Below are 14,945 nucleotides of genomic sequence, written 5' to 3'. Positions count from 1 at the left end.
TCACATTATTATTTATTTTAAGTTTTTATTTTATTTAAATGTTTTCTCTGTTCTCATGTCAGATAGCTGCCTGGAGGCGTTGCAAATATGGCCACCGAGTGACAAGGCTTTCCTTGAATACTACTGAGATACCATTTTCTGTATTTTAGCTGACGTACCTGGTCAGTAAAAGGTACCACACCTCAAAATTCTGTCTAACATTATATTTCTAGTAGTTTCATAGTAGTCTGAGCAGCATCAATAGTATTTGATAAAGCGGCTTCTTAAAAAAACTCTTCAGTAGCTTGTAATCACCTTCTACTTGAACTTCTCTACCATAGACATACTGAATGCAAAGCATATGAATACAATAGCAAGTTGTTTTTCAGTTTTCACATACCCATGCTGGCTATATAAGCCCTTGGAGTCTGTATGCTACTTGTATTTGATCTAGCGGTAAGACCTCTCCTATGCCTCTGGAGCTGGCATCTGCTGACAGAGTTCAAAGTTTATTGATGTCATAGTATTGTAGTATCGGTGCATTTGTTGCCATTGTTTTGAATGTTTAAAAAGGCTTTCTCTTGTTCAAGTCCCCAGTTCCTTTCTATGTTGCTCTTAAGTGGCTGTTGGAAGGGTGCACTTACTTTTGACAACAATCTGAAAACTTTAGGAAGGAACTTGGGAAGATACTGCAGCATACCCAGGAACCACTGTAGACCTTATTTGTCTTCAGTGGGAGGTAATTGGACCACAGCTCTTATTTTATTCTCATCTAGTTTCACTGCCTCTGCTGTGAGTGCATGAACAATGCACTTGATCTGTGATGTTCTGATCTGGCATTGCTTTTTGTAATATTTGAGATCGTACTGTGATCCTATGAACCCAGAGCTGGCATCTACTGACACTTTTTATTTACATCATTGTATTGTAGTGTCGGTATTTGTTGGCAGTGTTTTGAGTTTTTGATCCATTGAGTTCAAAGAAATTTTATTTGCATGGCATGAACTACTGACGGTTGGATCCACTTGTGTGTGATGATATCTTGGCTTGCATCCTAGACCACATATCTTCACATTCTTTTTGTATGTCATTGTCATGAATTTTCACATTTACTCTTTTTATAATGTTTTTATAATCTTCCTAGTTTTGCAGGAGCATCTTTATCTATGTTCTGTGCTTTTGTCCTTCATACTCACAGGTCAGCAGCTTCTGGCCTATTGGTGACATCTGGTGTTCTGAGTTTGTTGACTTGTAGGTAGGTTTATCCAGTTTCTCCTTTATGCCTATTGAGTTGCAAGTCTTTGATGACAGAACAATGCATTCTGCACCAGTGTCTAGTTTAAATGTGATTTGTGTTTTATCTTAAGTTTCTATGACCATTTCTTTTTATCCTTCTGCATTTCTGTTGCCACAGCTTGTATGTTTTTTACTTCAGTCATCTGAATTTCTGCTGCGCTCAGGAACGTACTTGAGTGAGCTTCTTTACTTTGCTCAAGTGCATGCTTCTCTCTTGGTTTTATGTTTGTTTCATTGAACTTTACTTGGCTAAATGTGAACTCTGAATTGCAATTGTCCCAGGGCAGCAGGGTGCACAAGAAAAGAAGTACAGACAAGAACGCATACTGAGAAAGGGCTAATGATATTCCATGATGTTGGCAATAATTGGCGTATAAAACTTAAATGAATTCAAATGAGAAGCCATGAGAGAAAGGTAATTAAAGACTGAAAGGGAGAACCTAAATGTTCAGAAATTATTTGTTTTTTTTTTTTTTTTTATTATTTTATTATAATAATAATAATATTTTAAGCTGTTATATGGTCATGTTACAATGTGTCCCTGATGTGTTGCATATTTAACTTCAATGCCACATATATGCACCAGACATGTTAAAATAATGTGGAAAAAATGAAATAATCTGAACCCCAAGTGGATTTACACAAACTGAGAAAGCCAAAAAGTGTTAAATTGTACCCTGCTCTCCCCCTGCTGCAAATATCATTACAAAGCATGTAAAGTGAAAAAAAGAGAAAATGATTACAGTTACAACAGCTTGAAACATAGTATAGAAAATCAAGTCAAGCAGTAACAAATATCGCCCTCTAGTGTCTGTATATGAACTCTCTTATTATTTATCTTATTGCATGAACCATCAAACATGACCTCATGTGGAATCAAATAGGAAAGAAAGTAAATAGAAACTGTATAAATATATTTAAAAGATTTTATTTGATGGTTTCCTTCTCTGCTTTGTGTTTCATACAGACAAATGTGTAACCTAATGACATCAAATACGATAATTGTAATCTGCAGCTTATATATACATGTACACTTGAAATTACAGAAAAATACAGTACATTTTAGTCACAATATATACAGTTGATCACTTTTTACAACCAATTCGGTTTGATGTAAAGAGGATAGGTGTGTGAGTGTATTTAGTCGGAGGGGGCCGCCAGCAGCAGCAAACATCGGACTGAAAGCTTAGATGGTCAGTTTTACAGCTTCCAGTCGGGAATGTTTACAGCTGCATAGAGCCATTCATGCAAGTGTTATTATTCAATGAAAATGCAGAATAATTCAATGATTTGCATTACATATGTTCATTCAAATATGGCAATTTTAAGAATGTCACTTATATGTGGCCCTGGACCACAGAACCAGTCATAAGGGTCAGATTTTTTTAATAAATAAGCTTTCCATTGATGTATGGTTTGTTAGGATACGACAATATTTGGCTAAGATAAATTTTGAAAATCTGGAATTTGAGGGTGCAAAATAAATAAAAAAAAAAAAAAAGAGAGAGAAAATCACCTTTAAAGTTTTCCAAATAGAGTTCTTAGCAATTAATAATCAAAAATTAAGTTTTTATATATTTACGGTAGGAAATTTACAAAATATCTTCATGGGCATGATTTTTACTTAATATCCTAATGATTTTTGGTATAAAAGAAAAATCGATAATTTTGACATAATAATTCAATGAATTGCATAATATGTGCTCATTCAAATATGACAATTTAAGAGTGTCGCATCAGGCAGTGGTGCAAGGTCTTATATGTGACCCTGGACCTCAAAACCATAAGGGTCATAAGGGTCAGTTTTTTGAAATTGAGATTTATACAATACATCATCTGAAAGCTGGACAATATTTGGCCGAGATACTAATTGAAAATCTGGAAAAAAAAATTGAGAAAATCACCATTAAAGTTGTCCAAATGAAGTTCTTAGCAATGCATATTACTAATCAAAAATTACGTTTTGATATATTTACGGGAAGGATTTTACAAAATACCTTAATGGAACATGATCTTTAATTAATATCCTAATGATTTTTGGCATAAAAGAAGAATCAATAATTTTAACTTATACAATGTATTGTTGGCTATTGCTACAAATATACCCGTTCTACTTAAGACTGGTTTTGTGGTCCATGGTCACGTATTATAACAATGAAAACTGATGAGCTCTTAAATTGTTACATGTAATTAAATGAGAGAAGTACGAGAGGTTAAAAACCCATCTAAGTTAAGACCAATACAACCACACTCGCATAACTATCGCCACAACTACAGATATCACAGTACTTCCTGACTTTTAGAGTAGCTACTATTCTCATGCCAGATATGCATGTATGTATGTTTGCATGAGTGTACCAAGAGCACCTTAAAAAACCAACAATTCCTTGGCGAAAACTGTGATTCTGATTCTTCTGATTTTGATACTAGGAATCACATCTAGGAATGATCTAGGAAACTCATTACCTAAACTGTCCAGATGCTGGAAGTGTCCAGTTCCCACAACCTTTGTCCTGCTCAGGGAGGGCAGAAGGGCTTCAGAGGTCACAAAGGTCAGCAGGACTGTTGTTGTGTCACAAAGAAGGTTATGTAAAACCCCCCAGTCTCCCTCTGTCTATCTGGTCTGACAGATGGGACACAGACAAATTCTAGTTAGTATTTAAAAGTCTTTAGGAATAACTTAAGGGTTAGACTTTCCACCTGAACAAATTACACAGGTCTGTCAGATTTATTTATTTATTTATTTATTCATTTATTTTTAAAGATTAAAATACATAATTGCAATGTTGATCTCTAGGTTGCTTTACTGATCAAAAACATTTGTGATGAATAGAATATTCAATGAACAGCATTTATTTGAGATTTAAATATTTTGTATCATTATAAATATCACTGTTGATCAATTTAAGGCAAACTTGTTGAATAAAAGTATTAATTTCTTTTATTAAAAAAGGAAAATAAATAAATATATTCAAGTGCTGATCACTTGATATTGGTAAAGTAAAAATATAAACCTACCATCAGACATAAACTTATTGCAATTAATATATAAATGCACTCATCTGTTTAATATGTTTAACACCCCTGTGCACAAATGACAACATGAAATGTGACCCAGGACCACAAAACCAGTCTTTTTTTTTAAATGGAGACTTACTTATACATTATCTGAAAACTGAAAAAATAAGCTTTCTATTGACGTATGGTTTCTTAGGAAAAGACAATATTTGTTCGAGATACAACTATTTGAAAATCTGGAATCTGAGGTTCAAAGTATTGAGAAAATCACATTTTGATATAACAAGTTTTGATATATTTACAGTAGCAAATGTACAAAATATCTTCATGGAACATGATCTTTACTTAATATCCTAATGATTTTTGGCGTAAAAGAAAAATAGTTAATTTTGACCAATACAATGTATTTTTGGCCGTTGCTACAAATATACTTGTGCTAATTACAACTGGTTTTGGGGTCCAAGGTCACAAATACTAATAAGGAAATAAATCATCTTTCAACATAAATCCTCATCATGCATTATCAAGTTTAACAGTGCATTATCAGACATTTACCACACAGATATGTTTAAACTCCTGCACTCCATTATTGTTTTACTGATAATGGATCTAATAATAAACCTACGCATCTGCATTACACATGTTGTTCTCATGCTTACCTCTAACTTCTGTTGGCAGGTACATCTGTGATCCAGAAAGCACAATTAACTTTCTTTGTGTTTATGTTTCTTCTCTTCTTCTCTCTATATGTCCACTTCAACCTAGTTACTCCACACTGACAATGATGTCACTGTCAAGAAACAAAGTCCCACCCACTGGATGTAGGAACGCCCCCTGATGACATCGTAGGTCAACAGTGTGGGATTGCTGGTACTTTCTCACTCTAATTTAAAGATGTAAGATGTCATCTATTTTCTTTCTAAATTTCTAAATGATTTTTTCTGTATCTGTTTGATCCCAGTACTAAGAGAGCAATGGCGTTGTAAATCCACCGGATGGCAGCAGCTGCCTTCTCCTTTGTAAGAACAGCACAACACCAAAAAAAGCACAGTGTGTTTAGTTTCACATAGGACTTCTAAAGCATTCAGACCAATCAGAACACAATTTCTGCTTGATCTGAACCACAACAATATACTAAAGCCGAATTGTACACTACCAGTCAAAAATTTTTGAACGGTAAGATTTTTTAAGAAGGCTTTTCCGTTCACCAAGCCTGCATTTATTTGATTTAAAGTACAGCAAAAAGAGTAAAAATTGTAAATATTTTTTACTATTTAAAATAACTGTTTTCTATTTGAATATATTTTAAAATGTAATTTATTCCTGTGATTTCAACGCTGAATTTTTAGCATCAAATCTTACTGTTCAAAAACTTTTGACTGGTAGTGTACACATGTACATTTGTACTTTTCATCATCTCACCATTAAATCAGTGACCCTTGTGACATGACAAGTTCTGGCTTCCTTTGTGACACGTCTCAGCCTTTTGTATTCACCTGCTCTAATCATTCATGCCAAACACAGACATCGAATAAGCTCCCTGACTAATAAAACACATCTCGCCAGCCCACTTAAGCAAGACGCAGTTTAGGAATCTATATTTGCATATTAAATTTAGTCATCTGAGCCCTGCTGCTCCTAAGTTATGCAACATCTAGTTCCTGAGCTAGCGAGAGCAGTTCAGGCCAACAGATGATTAACACTGTGTATCATCAGAGAAGGTTTGCCCATGGGAAGGTGTAGGTGGAAATATACCACACAGAGCCAATAGGGAGCAGCATCAGTCCGAGGAAAAGGGGTGTTTTTTCTTATCAGCAACTTTTTTTTTAGCAAACGCAAAGTAAACATCAAGAGTGTTCATGGTTGTGTAATCAAATATTTTTCTGAATTTAAATAAGTAATAATTAGAAAAAGTAGAGGCTGGGCAGATTTTTAATAAACAAACACTACTGTTCAAAGGTTTGCAGTCAGTACATGTAATATATTAATATATGTGAGAAATGAATACTTTTATTCAGCAAGAATGCATTCAATTCAATATCAAAAGTGACAGTAAAGACTTTGCTTTAAAAATTCTTAAAGGAAAGCTGCTAGTGAAAGTGCATTTGCTCTCTGATGTCTATTGAAGAATAGTAGTGCAATAGTCAGGTTCTGAAAAAAAAATCCCATTAATTTTCTCCATAGAAAAAATATATTTTTAAATATATTAATATATGTGAGAAATAAATCCTTTTTTTTTTTCAGCAAGAATGCATTAAATATATAATTTGCTAAAAGTGACAGTAAATACATTTAAAATGTTATGCAAATCAGCATATTAGAATGATTTCTGAAGGATCATGTGATGCTGAAGAGTGAGGTAATGATGCTGAAAATTCAGCTTTGCATCACAGGAATAAATTATATTTTAAAATATATTAAATTAGAAAACAGTTACTTTAAATAGTAATAATATTTCAGAATATTTCTATTTTTACTGTATTGTTGATTAAATAAATGCAGCCTTGATAAGCTTCTTTCAGAAACATTAAAGACACGTGCTGTGTGAACGGAACAGGACTGGAAAACTAGTTGTCTGTCAGGTTATTCAGTGCGAGTGAGCCGAACTGCTGTACAAACGCGCGTCTACCGTGTGATGTGTGCTTTAATGTGTGGTTTCGGTAACTTACAGTGACGGAGAAATGAGCTGTGTGTCATCTGAAAGTTTTATATACAGTCTCCACCGGAGCCGCTCCCTCCCGTCAGTTACTTATAAAGAATACGGCTTGATTCCTGTTGCACGTTCATACAGACAGTATTTGAAAATCGACCTGTAAGTAAACGCGGTCGTCAATCCCAAAAACTGACAGTGTGAACGTGGCCTATGATTTGTCCTTATTTCAATAAGCTCATGTGACGGGAAATGTAAGAAAAAAAATTGAGACTTTTATTACAAGATTTTACCAAAAAACAGTCAGTATAGGCTTGATATCCCCTACTAAAATTGAGTTGTCTAGTGGAATACACATAGGAGAATACATTATACTCAGACCTTTTCTTTTTTTTTTGTGAAATTAGACCCAAGAAGTTTTAGTGTCTCTTAGCAAAGAAAACGTAAAACAACAGCTGTTGTCTTTGTCTGACATGTAATTTGCAAAGTAAAAATAGATGCTTTTTGATTTAACGTTTACATACACTCTCATCAATAACATCCAGCAGCTGTATTTAATTGCTGAGTAAATAGCAGTCTTGTTGGGGTTGTTTGGATGCAGGTGTTCACACTCTTCTTGAGATGAGATAACATACATTATAGAGGATTCTGCCTTCATTTGAGCTGGGGTTACTCATGTTACTTGGCAGCATCTCACAGAAACTTTAATTTGATGGCATGATGGAGAGATAATTCATTAGATTTAAAATATTGCATGATTGACTATTTAGCACTGATCATAAATATACTCTTAAATGGCCAAACACAGTAATAAATGTAGTTTTTGTTCTACAGACATGAACTGTTACCACAACTTTAAGGAATATTAACCCAAAATTTGCTGATTTATTGATTTATTGAGTTTGTTTCTTCATCTGAGCAGATCACTTGCCCACCAACGGATCCTCTGCAGTGAATGGGTGCCATCAGAATGAGAGTCCAAACAGCTGATAAAACATCACAATAATTCACAAGTAATCCACATGACCATCATTTAAAGGAGTAGTTCACTTCCAGAACAAAACTTTACTGATAAAGTGCTCACCCCCTTGTCATCTAAGATGTACATGTCTTTCTTTAATCAGTCGTAAAGAAATTATGTTTTTTGAGGATTTCTCTCCATATAATGAACTTCTATGGTGCCCGTAAGTTTGAACTTCCAAAATGCTGTTTAAATGCAGCTTCAAAGGGCTCTAAATGATCCTAGCCGAGAAAGAAGGGCAAAACGATCGGTTATTTTGTAAAAAAAAAAAAAAAATTTACATACTTTTTAACCTTAAACGCTTGTCTTGTCTAGGTCTGCATGATCTCTGTTTTTTCAGATCAAGACAGTTGGGGTATGTTGAAAAACTCCCATTTCATTTTCTCCTCCAACTTCAAAATCATCCTAAATCGCTACAGAAGTACCGACCCAGTGTTTACAAAGTAAACATGCAAAGGTCAAACCCCCTTTACAAAAAAAGGTAAAGCAGCATTGTAGGATGATTTTGAAGTTGGAGGAGAAAATGAGATGGGAGTTTTTCAACATACTGTACTGACCTGGAAAAAACTGAGTTCACGCAGACCTAGTCACGACGAGAGTTTGAGGGTAAAAAGTACATAAATTGTTATTTTTTTTTTTTTTTTTGGAAAAAAAAAAAAAAGATTGTTTTGCTCGATAAGACCCTTCTTCCTCAGCTGGGATCGTTTAGAGCCCTTTAAAGCTGCATTTAAACTGCATTTTGGAAGTTCAAACTTGGGGGCACCTTAGAATCCTGAAATGTTTTCTGCAAAAAACATAATTTCTTCACGACTGAAGAAAGAAAGACATGAACATCTTGGATGACAAGGGGGTGAGTACATTATCTGTAAATTTTTGTTCCAGAAGTAAACTACTCATTTAATGTCTTGTGAAATGAAAAGCTATGTGTTTGTAAAAAACAATTCCATCATTAAGATGATTTAACTTCAAAACACTTTCCTCTAAAATATGAGTCCTCTATCTGTAATATTGCTTTCTCAAGTGAAAAAGTCACCTTTCTGAATCAGGAGAGTAATATGCACAGATCATTAAGGTTAACGATGGATTTGTTTATTACAGATATGCATGTTTTCACTTCACAAGATGTTTACCGATGGACTGGAGTGGTGTGGATTACTTGGGGATTATTGTGATGTTTTTATCAGCTGTTTGGACTCTCATTTTGACGGCACCCATTCACTGTGGAGGATCAGTTGGTGAGTGATTTAATGCTAAATTTCTCCAAATCTGTTAGGATGAAGAAACAAACTCATCTACATCTTGGATGACTTGAGAGTGGGTAGATTTTCAGCAATTTTTTTTTATTATTATTATTTTAATTTTTTTTTTTACTGTTACTTTTTTAAGTGATCAGACTTGGTGGATGATAAAACTTGCAAAAGCTTACATGGAAGGTCAAAGCCATTTCTGGCTGTGGAAAGTTTTACGTAGCAAAAAAAAAAAAAAAAAAAAATCTTCAGAAAAGGTACAAATAAGTTTTTATGGCTACTGTTGAATGCTGTTGAGTGCATTTGCGCTCTGATATCTATTGAAGAATAGTAGTGCAATAGTCAGTTTCTGAAAGAAAAATCCCATTAATTCTCTCTATAGAAAAATTGATTTTTTTTTTTTTAACGATCCTGTACAAACCTTTCAAGACAGATCTACTATCCTAGAGTCCGATGGTACATGTTAATCACTGGTACAGTATATGCTTCTGTTAAAGCCATCAGTAATCGTCAGCTACATTTATACATTTATTTAAAAGCTAAATTTAAAGTGCAGAACTATAAAGAATACAAATCAATAGTTATACCATTCAGTTTAATGTTATTTCGCCTGGCTTTATAGGACTGCAGTTCATTTTCTCTTTAAAGACGTTAACTAGCCTACACAATATTTTTACAGATATTCATATATTTTTGCTTCACATCAGCATTTGTAATGTTGTGATTAATCTCTTGTGGGTTTGCTCAATGGCTTGGACCTGTTTATTGAAGATTTTTATGAAAAGGAGAAAATGAATGGGAAAAACACTATTGGAACCAAGGCCACTGAAAAAGTGGGCACTCACTCTATTATGTGATTGTGATTGTTTCATCTTCAAATTATATGTGAATTAAATTTGACCTTAGTAGTTATTTTAAGCCCAAACTGTGAATTACAAATGCACAAGGTAACAAACTATTGAAGAAGGCAATGTGGCGCCAAAACAAGACATGACTCCGGTGTTCATCAAAACCGCTCACATAATGTTTCTCTTCTTTGATTACTGCAGACAGACGCTATTGGAGGAAGAATACAGTGACAGCAAAAAGATGACCCTGATATCTGCCAGCGCACAACCTGATGACATCTCTGAGGGGTAAAGCGTGCATTATTGAAAAGGAAACCATTCAGCATGGACGGATTTGAGTTTCTATCTTGTTGAGAATTTCCGATAATACAATCCATCTGCCTCCACATTTGTAACCGAATAAGTCTCCTTCGATCAAAACACTATAGACATTTTTGTTGAAGTCTGAAACTGCCACATAAATTGACGGTAATCACATGCTTTCGTATCCTGCTGTGCCTATTCATATGTTCTGGCCCGTAAAAATTGAAGGGTGTGATGTTGAAATAACAATAGCTTCCATATTGAAACTTGGCTGAGCTCATAGCTCTCCCAGGAACAGGTTAGTTGTATTAAATCACTAATGCAACTTGGTACAATTCTCATTATTGTGAAGCTTGTCAAAGTGAGATGAATTGTATATTGTAAGTTAGAAAAAAAACTGTGAAAAACAGTAAAAAAAAAAATGGAACAGTGTGAAAATAATTGTAAAAATCTATCTATTTTACTCTGGTTATTTGTCAATCTGGTGTGAGGCCATTTATATGTCATCATATCCTGTATCATGAGATGTGAAAGAGAAGGAGGGAAGGGAGGTGAGGAGAGAGAAAATATCTGAAGAGAGATCAATTTGAAATGTAATGGAGTGAAACCTTGAGATTGATTTTATTGCCATTTTGTGGTGGTCAGTAATTTTCCTGGCCGTTGAGTGAGAGCAATTTTGTGTGTGTGTGTGAGTAACGCTCTTTTCCTTCTCGGTAAAAGCTGGTCTTGTCGCTACAGGTGAGATATGAGCCAATCAACATAGCTGCAGTGAACAATCAGTGCAAAACACAAACAGGCAGCTTCCCGCTTGCTTAGAACTAAATGCTGAAACAGTTGCGTTAAACTAAATTGAAGTGCGTATTATTTCATTGGCTTCTGCAAGTATATGAGAAGATGAGAAAGTGTTTAAAGGAACAATTCACTCATAAATAGATATTCTGGCTTTTTTTCTCTCCTATGTAGATAGTATTTGTTGTAAAGCAGAAGGTAAAATGAAAATATCTTCACAGTTGTATTCCATACATGCGTGATTTGCATCCATACACAGTTGAGGTCAGAAGTTTACATACACCTTGCAGAATCTGCAAATTATTTTACCAAAATAAGAGGGATCATGCAAAATGCAATCTATTTTCTATTTAATACTGACTTGATAAGATACTTCTCATGAAAGTCGTTTATATATAGTCCAAAAGACAAAATAATAGTTGAATTTATTAAAATTACCCCATTCAAATGTTTACACTTTATTCTTAATACTGTTGTTACCTGAATGATCCACAGCTGTTTTTTTTTTTTGTTTGTTTCCATCAATGAGTGTATGATTTTGAGATCAATCTTTTCACACTGAGGACAACTGAGGGACTCATATACAGCTATTACAGAAGGTTCAAACGCTCACTGATGCTTCAGAAGGAAACACGATGCATTAAGGGCCGGGGGGCGAAAACTTTTGGAATTTAAAGATCAGGGTAAATTCGACTTTTGTCTTCTGGGAGACATGTAAGTAGCTTCTGAAGGGCAGTACTAAATGAAAAAAATATGATATTTAGGCAAAATAAGAAAACTGTACACATCTTCATTCTGTTAAAAAAGTTCACCCCTGGCTCTTGATGCATCGTTTTCCTTCTGGAGCATCAGTGAGTGTTTGAACCTTCTGTAATAGTTGCATATGAGTCCCTCAGTTGTCCTCAGTGTGAAAAGATTGATCTCAAAATCATACAGTCATTGTTGGAAAGGGTTCAAATCCACAAATAATGCTGAAAAGCAGAAGAATTTGTGGGACCTGAAGGATTTTTCTGAAGAACAGCAGGCAGTTTAACTGTTCAGGACAAACAAGGGACTCATGAACAACTATCACTAAACAAAAAAACACAGCTGTGGATCATTCAGGTAACAACACAGTATTATGAATCAAGCGTATGTAAACTTTTGAATGGGGTCATTTTTAAAAATTCAACTATAATTTTCTCTTGTGGACTATATGTAAACATCTTTTTGAAATATCATTCAGGTCAGTACTAAATTAAAAATAACATGCATTTTATATGATCGCTAAATTCCAGCCTCAGCCCAATCAGAAGTACCAGTATTTACATAGAAACCTATACAAAGTAGCCAGAGAGAAATGCTAATTTTAAAGAAATACGTCAGATGGATTTAGAGGCTTTTGCATCTGAGCTCTTCATATGTATACACACACACATATATGCTTAAAGGGGTAGTTCTTCCATGACAACTCTCTGAAGATTTTAGCATGATAATGGATGTGACAGTGTTAATGTATTTGGTCTTGGCGGAATAGATCTGCTATGCTGCTGCGAATTGCTGCTGCTGTTGGTTATTGCTGTAGTTGTAGATTATTGCTGCTGCTGCTGCTGCAAGCAAGTACAGGAACTTGCTACTGCCAAAGCATATGGGGATACGGTGCTGTGAGTATTTAAGACATACTGCTGCTGCACAATAGCATACAAAATAACCTGTAGCAGATCTATACAGGTGGAGCTGGGGAAGGTGGAGGGTTTCAGAGGAACTCAAAGTGCGCTGCTGCGAAAGGCTCAAGTGAGTGCCAACCAGCCATTTAAAGGTAAAGGTTCAAACTCATTGGTTGCGTACGCGACATGAACCAATCAGCTTGTGCCAAGTGGTATAAGGCTGTGAATATCATCAGTTACGTTAACACCCATCAGTCTGCGCCATCTAGAGTTTCATGAAAGAACTGGAACTACAAAATGAAAATTCTGCCATTAATTACTCACTCATCCCGGTCGAGCCCCCACTTAATGTTACAACCCCTGGCATTATTAATATGGGAAATAACATTAACTGTAGTGGTCTGAGCAACAGACAATAAATAATTTACAATAAATTTATTAACTTGACAGATCATTTTGTTCAAAGCGACTTGAACAAAACATTTTGTAATTTTTCGCTTTCTCTGCAAGTACTCTGTAAGTTGCAAATTCTGAATTTGCTATTTAGGATGGACTCCTTTAACATTTGTAATTTTCATGCATCATCTTCGTTTTGGATTCTTAAAAAACTGTTGAAGACAGCATTCTTATTGCCATCTTTTCCATCTCAAACCTCATCCGAGTCATTTTACTGACATTTTACATGTATGCTTTTCATCCGAAGGGATTTACAATGGATTCAATGTGTGCATTTTATCAGTGCGTGCGTTCCCTGTGCTGAGATTCAAGCGCATGACCTTGGCATTATGAGTGCTGTGCTCTAGCAGTTGAGCTACAGGAACACAAAATCAATTCTTTGTCATATTCTGTTGTCATTCAAGTACGCTCAAAAGTCATTGAAAAATGTAATGGGCTTTTTGGCAAGAAAAGAAGTCAAACAAGTACCCAACAAGACAAACTTCAGCTTACTATGCGGCAGTGAATTGCAAGCATTCTGATCTTTTCCAGTGTAGATATTACAGCATTTTCTGGCCACAATCTAGAGACATTCCCCTCCCTCTGAATGAGCTCCTTGGCACTGTCCTGCCAGATTTATGTTTTGTATTAAGTAAAGGCGAAGCTACTCATGTTGTCTCACTCTATCAATAGCAGATACATTAGCGATATCTACTATGTGCGAGAACACTATTCATTTACCTCGACCTGTCCCTGCAGGGGCGCATGCAAGCTTGTAGGAGGTAAAGAGCTGTATCCACTTACTCCTCGATGGGACCTGGGCGTCAGGCTCTGGATAAATCGATGCCCATCGAGCAGAGGGAGGGAAGAGAGGGAGGGTGCAGGGACAGGAGGAGAGGAATCAGGATGAAGGCTCACAGACTTTGTTTCCGTAGACTTGCATTGTCAGATTTTTGTGAAGTCTGGCACACGTTGTGGCTTATATGCCATTGCTGTAGGTCAAATGGTTAAACACAGGGTTACAGTTGCAACACCATGGTCATGGGTTTGATTTCCAGGAAATGCATGAACTGGTAAAATATATAGCTTGAATGCAATGTAAGTTGCTTTGTTTTTCGAACGCTAAAGGAACACTTTAAATTTTGCAGACATTATGGTTATGTTACTTTTAAATGTTCCCTCAACATCAAGGCTGCATTTATTTGATTCAAAATACAGAAAAAAACTGTAATATTGTATAATATAATTGCAATTTAAAATAGTGATTTTCTAATATACTTTTTTAATATACTTTAAAATAGAATTTATTCCTGTGAATTTTCAGCATCATTACTCCAGTCTTCAGTATCACATGATCCTTCAGAAATCATTCTAATATGCTGATTTTTTTAACAATGTTGGAAACAATTGTGCTGCTTAATATTTTTTTTCGGACCCTGTGATACTTTTTTTTAAGGATTCTTTGATGAGTAAAACGTTAAGAAGAATAACATTTATTTAAAATAGAAATCTTTTGTAACACTATATACTACCGTTCAAAGTTTGGGGTCAGTAATTTTTTTCTTTCTTTCTTTGTTTGAATGAAATTAATAGTTTAATCAGCAAGGATGTGTTAAAAAGTGATAGTAAAGACTTATATTGTTGAAAAATAGTTATTTTTAAATAAATGCTTTTCTTTTTATCTTTTTATGCATCACAGAATCCTGAAAAAAT

General features: G+C 34.9%; 1 long non-coding RNA gene across 2 annotated transcripts; it reads left to right on the top strand.

Moving 5' to 3' along the window:
• Positions 1-3,702: 3,702 nt before the first annotated feature.
• LOC127182368 (uncharacterized) lies at positions 3,703-11,248 on the top strand. 2 transcript variants are annotated; one of them, XR_007829891.1, is made up of 4 exons: positions 3,703-3,827; positions 5,059-5,163; positions 5,255-5,312; positions 10,261-11,248. It is a non-coding gene; the product is annotated as an uncharacterized LOC127182368 (long non-coding RNA). The 2 variants fall into 2 exon arrangements; XR_007829892.1 differs by lacking the exon at positions 5,255-5,312 and having other exon boundaries at positions 5,059-5,189.
• The last annotated feature ends 3,697 nt before the right edge of the window (positions 11,249-14,945 follow it).

This window comes from Labeo rohita, chromosome 19 (assembly GCF_022985175.1).
Source record: "Labeo rohita strain BAU-BD-2019 chromosome 19, IGBB_LRoh.1.0, whole genome shotgun sequence".
In the NCBI taxonomy this organism is placed as follows: domain Eukaryota; kingdom Metazoa; phylum Chordata; class Actinopteri; order Cypriniformes; family Cyprinidae; genus Labeo; species Labeo rohita.
This window is presented reverse-complemented; position numbering and strand designations above follow the sequence as displayed.